The following is an 8,730-nucleotide window of genomic DNA, read 5'->3' as shown; positions in this document are numbered from 1 at the left end:
GACTTCTGAAGGAAGTGGCAGAGAGAATGAAGCACTGAGCTAGATTGCTGGGGAGCTTTTGGATGTTTCTGAAAGCAGGTTAGACAGACATCATTTGGGAATAGTTTAGATCTAGCTGATCATACCTTTGGGCAAGGGGAGGGTGGGATGGCCTCTCACAGACCTTTTTTCCCCTCTGATTCTAGGATAATAGTGTTGATGCAATCCCAGCACATGAAGAGCATATGTTAAGAATCCCTCCTTGCCTCTCAAACATAAATTTTATTCTGTGTAAAATGTCCCTTTAAACCAAATAATCCAAATGAATAATGCTGAGCTGCTCTAGTTTCACACTTTTCTGAGTGCTACATCCCTGAGTCAATTGCTTGGGTATTGAAGGTTCAGACAGATCCTCCGAGATTTAATAAAGGTCTTGTCAGGTGGATGACACAAACCAGCTTAGATATGGTGCGGTTTGTGTGCTGCTATATGAGTGAGACTTTACCTTTCTGTGTGCCCTGTGTAGAGACAGGCTCTTTGTTTCCACTGCGTTAGCGTAACAAATATAGTCACAGACTTCTGCAGGCTTGTGGTTTTATTATGTCATTTTGTCCCCTTTGATGTCAGTTGTCAGCAGTCAGGGGAGGTTTGGAAGTATTCCTCCTCAGCTGGTGATAACAAGACGTGGATATCTTCCGTTCCAACCCAGTTACCAAATTCTAATAACTAGATTGTCCATTGAAGTGCTTGGAGTAGTGCTATACTGGATGTGTTCGGAAAAGAGCTAACACAGTTCCACCACAGCCCTAACCATGGGAGGGGGAAGGTGTGAAGCCATGTGTCGCTTGCACAAACAGATGTTGGTCTTCCAGGGCAGGGGGACAAACTTCACCTTGCACAGGACTCCTTGGAGACCTGTAAAATATATGTCAAAGAGGCTGGTGTCTCCATAGCAAATGATAATGGATGCTGTCTTTACCTCAAATCTGAGGAGATGCTTGTGTAGTGGGAAACAAAAGGGCAGAGCAGCCAAGGATTTGGGGGATATGGAGAAGGGTTTTGGCAAATGGCATGGTTATGTAGGACTGTCAGACTCAGTATAAGGACAAGGTGAAAGATATACAGCTTGCATCAGTAAAAGTCAGATAATATTAATGATGCTGCAGGGTGGGGGTAAGGAATTGTTATCAAGTTGCTGCTTCACTGCTTTTGAAGTTAACTTTATTGCCCTTTAATGAGCAACTCCATGAATACTGAAGTTAAGGGAATTCTGGTGTCTAACAGAGACCCTCCTTGTGAGCTGAGCCTTTAGATGTGTATCTCACATGAGAAAAAGTGTATTATGTTCCAAATTTTTAACTGGGGTTTTCAGAGGACATTTCTCTTTCCTCAGCTCTGTTTTCATGGGGTGAGCAGGAACTTAATTTTGTCTGGGACTTGGTCTCACCCTGTTAAATCCAGTTGAGATGGGCCCATGGGTTCCAATATATGAATTAAAGAAATGTGAAGATGCACATGTACCACATGGTCATGCAAGGTAAAAGTCAGTTAGCCAGTCTGGAAGTTTTAAATAATAAAAAACCCTATCATCCATTTGATGGCACAGGAGAAAGGGGAAGAAAGAGAAAAACAAGTTCAAAGAAGTTATTTCTCAGTGCATCTGTCCTTGAAATATGCTTCTGTTACGTGTCAACACTTAAATAAAATGGAGATAAGGTGTTTGTCAAATGGCCCAGATTTACTGTGTTTGAAATTGGAAGAGTTACTGAAATATTAGTAAATGCACAGGAGACCTGGAGCTCATAATATATTATGAAAGGTTTGTTTGGTTTGTTTAATTTACATCTTTCAACTTTTCATTTTCTGTAGAAGGAGATAGAGTATGAATTACTTTTTTAACGCAGCAAAGATTCTCTAAAGGTTACTGTAGCCTAGTCTCTGTAGTCCATTCAGCATATTCAGAATACAAATTAGTTCTACATCGGAGTCCTTTTGTGAGGCTTTTTATTACAGGAGGACAAGGAAAGCACTCATATTTATTTTTTAATTTTAGATAAAGGTGGATCAAAAAGTGGATAGATCTCTTTATTTGTGTTTTTTAGGAGTCTTTTTAATACTTTTTCCTTTCAAACATGTAAAGGAAAATAGTTGTATTTCTAGGTATTTGGGGACCCCTTTGAAGCAGTGAGTAAAGGAATGCTTAATACTTTGAAACTATCTATTACTGAAACTATCAATTATTTTAACATTTTTTCAAAGGCAAAACAGGATCCTCACCAGACCTGCTTTGTGTCTCGTTTTTCTTGTTCTGGCAGATTGTCTATCTGTAGTGTAATGAGAAGATGGTCAGACTAGCTTAATGTTTAGCACATGATACTTTTCATCTTCAGAATGCTTTGTGAACATCGAGCTAGCATATCAATTTCTGGTTCTCTAGTGAATACTTGCATTGAATACAAGCAACAGATCACGACTGTTTGTAAAATCTTGTGGGAGTCATATACTAGTGTTAATTTTAAAACCTTTCAAATATGAAGTAGGGCAAAATTAGACTTTTTTGGCAAGCTGAACTAAGACCCGTTGGAATTCTAGTGATTAGTAAGATTGTCTGCTGAAGGATTAGTATTGCTGAGGTCTGGTTTTGTAATTTTAACTCAGGTTTTTGTTGAAGTCAAAGGCTGCAGCACTGAATTCTGATCAAGGGATTTGTTTTATTATTTGCAATGTGTAAGGGTTGATTAAAGCTTTTGTGACTCCTCTAGCTCTTCTTGTTCTTGCTTACGTTTTACTACCACTTTCAAGATGCATCAACAGAGGTGAAAAATCTACCCAGAGTATATGCTGGGCTCTGACAAGAAAGGCAGGGTATATACCATGAAAACCTTTTGTCTTGGAGGTTTGTTGTGAGAAAACTGTGTTAGGGGGTTGCTTATTCTCTAAAGAGCTCTGAGGAAAGGCTGAGGGAGCTGGGTCTCTTTAGCCTGGAAAAGAGGAGACTGAGGGGTGACCTAATCAATGTTTATAATGAGTGTCAGGAGGATGGAGCCAGGCTCTTCTCTGTGACATCCAGTGATAGGACAAGGGGCAATGGGTTCAAGCTGGAACACAGGAGGTTCCACTTGAATATGAGAAAAAACTTCTTCACGGTGAGGGTGACAGAGCACTGGAACAGGCTGCCCAGAGAGGTTGTGGAGTCTCCTTCTCTGGAGACATTCAAAGCCCGCCTGGATGCGTTCCTGTGTGATCTGATCTAGGTGTTCCTGCTCCGGCAGGGGGATTGGACTAGATGATCTTTCGAGGTCCCTTCCAATCTCTAACATTCTGTGATTCTGTGATTCTGTGATTTATTGTGTTCTGATGACAGGAAAGGTGATGGAGAAGAAGAAACAAACCAGTTAATTGTTTAGTTCTTGATATCAGATACTTCTACATGCTTATGTAATAAGACTTGACTCATTATGTGTCCGGTGGTTAGAAAAATGAAAACCTCTTCGTCTCAAAGGAAGAAAGAACTTAGAAAAGTCAAGGAAAATGCATCTGGGGGGTTTCTAAGGAGGAGTGACACCCTTGCACATGTTCATATTATTGAACCTTCAACATTCGTATGCGAAAAAAATTCAATTACATACAGAGGAATAAACAATGTGATACAAAGTTCTCCGATCACGTGTTATTTGGTTTATGCGACCTTTCTTATTTTCTTCTTACTTTCCATTAGAAACAATCTCCTTTTGCGCTTTCATTCATTTTCTTCTCTACTGTTCTGGTTTTAACGTTAACGATTTCTTTCTCTTGTGATATTCAGTGCATTAATCTGTGTCTGGTTTTGACTCTTTTAGAGCTAGCTATAATGCTCCTCCCCCTCCCAGTTTTAAACTATGCATATTTCTGAGAGGCTTTTTTATGACCTAGAAATTGATACCGTATCTTAAAGATTTGTTCCCCTTCCTTTTTTCCGCACTCCCGGGATTTATTTTTTTCCCTGAAGAAATTATTTTTTTTTTAATAATTGTGTAGAATTGATCCCCTTTACAGATTTCTGTAAAAATTCCATTATCTTGCTCTGTTTTAAATTCATAAATAGATAATGCAGACATTGAAACATTCTGAAGTTGTTGAATCATTACAAAAGCTCTATAATTACATTTATTATTAATGGCTTTCATTAGTAAATTCTTTGAGTTTACATTGTTCCTTTCATCCAAAAGGCTTATGGTACTATATAATAAAACATCCATTACATCTTAAAGCATCCCTGGAAGATAAATGCATCCTCAGACTTGTCTAGAGATGTAAGAGAGCAACTGAGGCAAAGACTGCTTGGAAGATAAGAGCAGTGAGCCGGTGGCTCTCATGGGGCTTGACTTCTCCCCTTACATTTCAACCACTTGAATTTTTTTGTGCCATTTTGAAGGAGCTGTATCTACATCTCAGAATATCACAATCACTGTTGCAGAGGGAGCAGCCTCCTTCTGCCCAGGATAGAATGAGTCAGCTGGAGCACAAGAAAACTGGGGATTTCTCTGGTCAGATCCTGAACAACCGGCCCTGGGGTCACAGAGGCTTGTGCTTACCTTGGTGTGGTGGTGTGCAGCTCCTTTTGCTCAGCTCCTGGTAGACCTGATTTCTGGAAGCTGGAAGCTGTGTTACTTGAACAGGCATCTGAATTTCATTCTGAGTTTAAGCCCATGATACAGCTCTGCTTTGGCAGCACTCTCTGACCCCTTTGGATGGAGAAACATGCACTGTGGTGCTAACATCAAATACCCCTAACCTGTGACTAGAAGAAAGAGACAGAAATGAAGTAATCAGAAGGAATTGTATCAGCTATCCTGGATGTGCAACTTTTTCTTTTAATAAGAGAGAGAAAAGATGTTCACAAGACCTTGTTTGGTGGTTTCTACCCACCTTGGAACTGTAACTCTGAATATCTTCCTGTTAATTCGCTGGAGCTAGAGGAAAAAATCAACATCTACTGTTCTGGGGAAGTCGAATGCCTGAGCTGTTTGTCATGAATGGCTTCTGCTAATGGCATGATCTTTAATCTTACAAATAACCAGAAGTTTGCATTGATCCATGGGAGTAAGAGAGAAGGACAAGTTACATATTAGATACTGCACCTCACTGATGGACAGATTAAACTTCTATCCATAGTACTTTCTTGCAGTGCAGAGATATTTTTTTTTCTTTTTTTTTTTTTTTTGGTGAGTAGTATCGTGGATGACAGCAAGAAGTCGGGTACTGACACCTGAATTGAGGATATAAAAGCCTTCCTTTGGCACATAGTTGCTTTTTGCACCTTCCAGACTGGAGGCTTCTGTTTCTTTTCTCAGTTCATCGTGTTAGAGCAGCTTGCCTCTGACGTTGGAGGTAAAGCAAAGGAGATGACACAGCCTTTGAGCTGCTTACCTCCCAGGAATCTCACCGTGCATCTCTTCATGGAGAAGGAGAAATTTTACTGATGGAGTCACTCTACTTCAGGTGGGGGTAGAATTATTCACCTGTTATTTCCTCCTGAAAACTAGGTCCTTTGATTGGGTAAAATAATAGCAGCATTTCTCAAGGGCTTGGAAGTATTGTTCTACAGGAATTGTTTTGAACCTGACAATTTCTTTCTGTTTCCAGACTTACCAATGTTAGACTGCAGCCATGCTACTTAACCAGTACTGTTACTAGTCAAGGTGGCACTAGGAGCACTATACATGGATTATAACTCTGCTACCTGTTGCATAAACATCAAATAAAGTGCCCCTGCTGATAAGACCTTACACTTGGAGAAGCTGCCATTTGTTTTTGGTGGTTTGGGGCAGATACCTGCCCTTTTGTAACTTGCTATTCATTTTTTTTCTTTTTAATTTTAATCTCAGTCCCTCATATCTGACAGATTTTTCTGTCAGAATTATCGAATGGGTATTCTTGATGTTTTCCCCCTTTGGGCTGACCATATTCTACCAAAGACAAGGTCTTGTGAATGGCAATTATCCCTTCATTTTGAAAATGATAACATGTTCAGGTAGCCATCTCAGCTATTGGCAGCATGAAAAACCTCAAAAGCTTTCAGCACCTTTGCAGTTGCTGCCTTGTATTTCACTGCTAGAAGCGAGTCCTTCAATCAATGACATCCATCCACTTCTCTGGTGAAGCCTTTATCCGACAGCTCTTCTCAGACATTTGCTGAGCATCATTCACAGCAATCCTTTTTGGTTGTGTGCACATACGTAAATACACAGTGCTATCTGAACCAAAAGGGGATGTAGAAATCATTCCAGAATACTTCTGTAGTGCTCCCAGCTGGGGCAGCTACAGGTGTGGGGCTGGAACACCTACAAGTGTGAGAACCCTTGCTGTGGCTTGGTCTGAGTGTGCTCAGCAGGCTCAGAGGTCTCTCCAGCCCGTTGTAGCAGTGCCCGAGCTGCGTGACTCCCTTCTGCAGGTGGATACTCTCAGCTTGGCTATGGTGTACTGCAGGAGGTCCCTCTCCCTGCACCCATGCTAGAGGACGTGCATGCACCTGATAAGGGGAACTGAGAGGCCAGTACATCTGAACAGTGGCAGAACAAAGGGAGAGCTTTTCCAGAAATGCTCTCCTGCTTCTTTTCTGCCTGTTCGAGAGCCCAAAGAGGACTTCGCATCATAGCAGTTTCCAAGGCAAATAATTTATTTTTCTGAATAGTCTATAGTTCTTGTGACTGATAAAACAGACACCTGAAGTGGTGGGAATTATCATGCAACAGAGGGACTGTGAGATATTCTTAGTCTGAAAAGCTCCCATCCAATAACAGACTACATTGTGTGGACTAGATTGACTGTAAGGAAAACTGAGTCCTGACAGTAAATGTCAGGGAAGATATATTAATGTGCAGTAATGGAGTTAGAAGATAGCCCTTTTTCTCTTCTATTGCAGCTTCAATAATTACTTGCACAAAATGTCTACTAAGTGTCTTTTAAAAAGACAAACTAGGCTAGACTATTCCTTATATAACAGCTTGAAGTTGTTTATTTATTTAAAGACATGCGTAGGAAGAGAAATTGATACAAGAGGTTCCCGGACACTTTGTAATTGTGAAACATGTTTTAATACAGTGATTATTAATTTATTCTTTTGGATTTTTAGGTAAAGTAAGCAAAATATTCACTGAATTCTTACCTTATTTTATTGCAATTTTTTGAAGGAAAACAAGGAAGAGAACGTGAATCATGCTTCTAGTCACTCTTTCTTGAATGACCAACATGGTTGACATGAACACACCTGAGCCCCTTTTCTGTGAAGTGTTAGAGCAGAACTGGATGAAGAACAGCCATTCCACCCCATGGAACATTCTTGAGATTTTTGAAGTCTCTCTGTATCTTTTGTGGGAACAAAATACAAAGCAGCCCCTTTCAAATGCCTTTGTGAGAAAGGGCTGTGTTGAAATGCCTGGTTTGAGATCAAAGATCGTGGGTATCCAACTGGGGGTTTTCATTTTGGTCACAAGCGAACCTCTGTTGAAATGTTCATGTTCCTCTGAGAGGTTTAATCTTTGATGTAGTGGGATATTTGACTAAGTACCACTTACAAAATGTTCTGCACAGCTCTATGGTTTTGGTGCCTTTGTGCTAGGAGGAGAGGAACTTAAGCAAAGCGAGCTGATAGGCAAGGAGCTATGAAAGGCCTGGAAAAGGAACATGAACACTTAATAAGGTGTTAGCTCTGTACAGGATCCAGCCTGCTTAAATTGAGACTTGGATGCCTGAAGCCTAAGGCTCAGAGAGTAATGCAGTCTGTCTGCTTCTTGCACTGCGAGACATCTCTATACTGCACTTAAAAATTCCCTGGGCACTTACTGTAGTCACCTATTCACGTCTGAAAGCCACCTGTTAGACAAGAGACAGGTACCTCTTGCTCCCCAAAGCTGTCAGGCAGGCAGGCACCTGAACGGCGTGGCTTCTGGGGGGTGGCCTGGAGGCCAGGGTGGGGCTGGGACTCCTTCTCTCTGCTGGGTTAGTGCGGTGGAGGGACAGGACAACCTGCTCCTGAGGAAGAGTCAGAGTGCCCAAGTCCTGCTGTGTGCCTCTGCACGGTGACCACAGAAGGAGGGGTGAAGGCTTTCCCCCAAATTCTCAAAGGCCCAGGGGTCAAAGAGCTGTCTCCAGTGTAGAAAGTCTAAATTCAGTCTTACCTGGGCTAAGCAGAGTTTAGAAATCGTGTCTCTTACCTTATTAAATCCTCTCATCATGAGGGGATGGAGACACCTAGCACTTCCCATTGGTTCTCTTCACTCCCAGCAGAAAGGAGCAGCTTTGCATACAGAAGACCTCCCTGCATATCTCTAGAGACCGTGCTGGGAGTTTATGCAGCTAGGGCATGTGGACTGACCAGTGTCTTGCTGAGGGATCTAAAGCACGTGGGATTTTTGCAAGGCAGGGTGTGAAATGAGTGCTGAAGTCGGGTCTGTATTACGCTCTGTTTCTATATTCTCCAGCACCAGCAGTAGTAAGATCAGGCTTTAGGATGCTGCTGCCTTGCAAGCATGTTGTTGTGTGTTGGTAATTGCAGGTGGTGTGATATGCAGTGCAAATGACACCTCCTCCTGCTGCAGGTGGTGGGTGTGGAAACCAGTGACTGTTTTGAGAGATACCTCCATTTGTGTAGACTATAATATTTCTTATATTATACAGGTAAGTGGAATGGAGAAAGTAGAGTCTTGTGGAAATGGAGGTGAAAATCAAATTAGGTGCTGGAGGGGAGAATTTTCATATTCTGATCTAGTG

This window comes from Pterocles gutturalis, unplaced genomic scaffold (assembly GCF_000699245.1).
Source record: "Pterocles gutturalis isolate BGI_N339 unplaced genomic scaffold, ASM69924v1 scaffold24604, whole genome shotgun sequence".
Classification (NCBI taxonomy): Eukaryota; Metazoa; Chordata; class Aves; order Pterocliformes; family Pteroclidae; genus Pterocles; species Pterocles gutturalis.
This window is presented reverse-complemented; position numbering follows the sequence as displayed.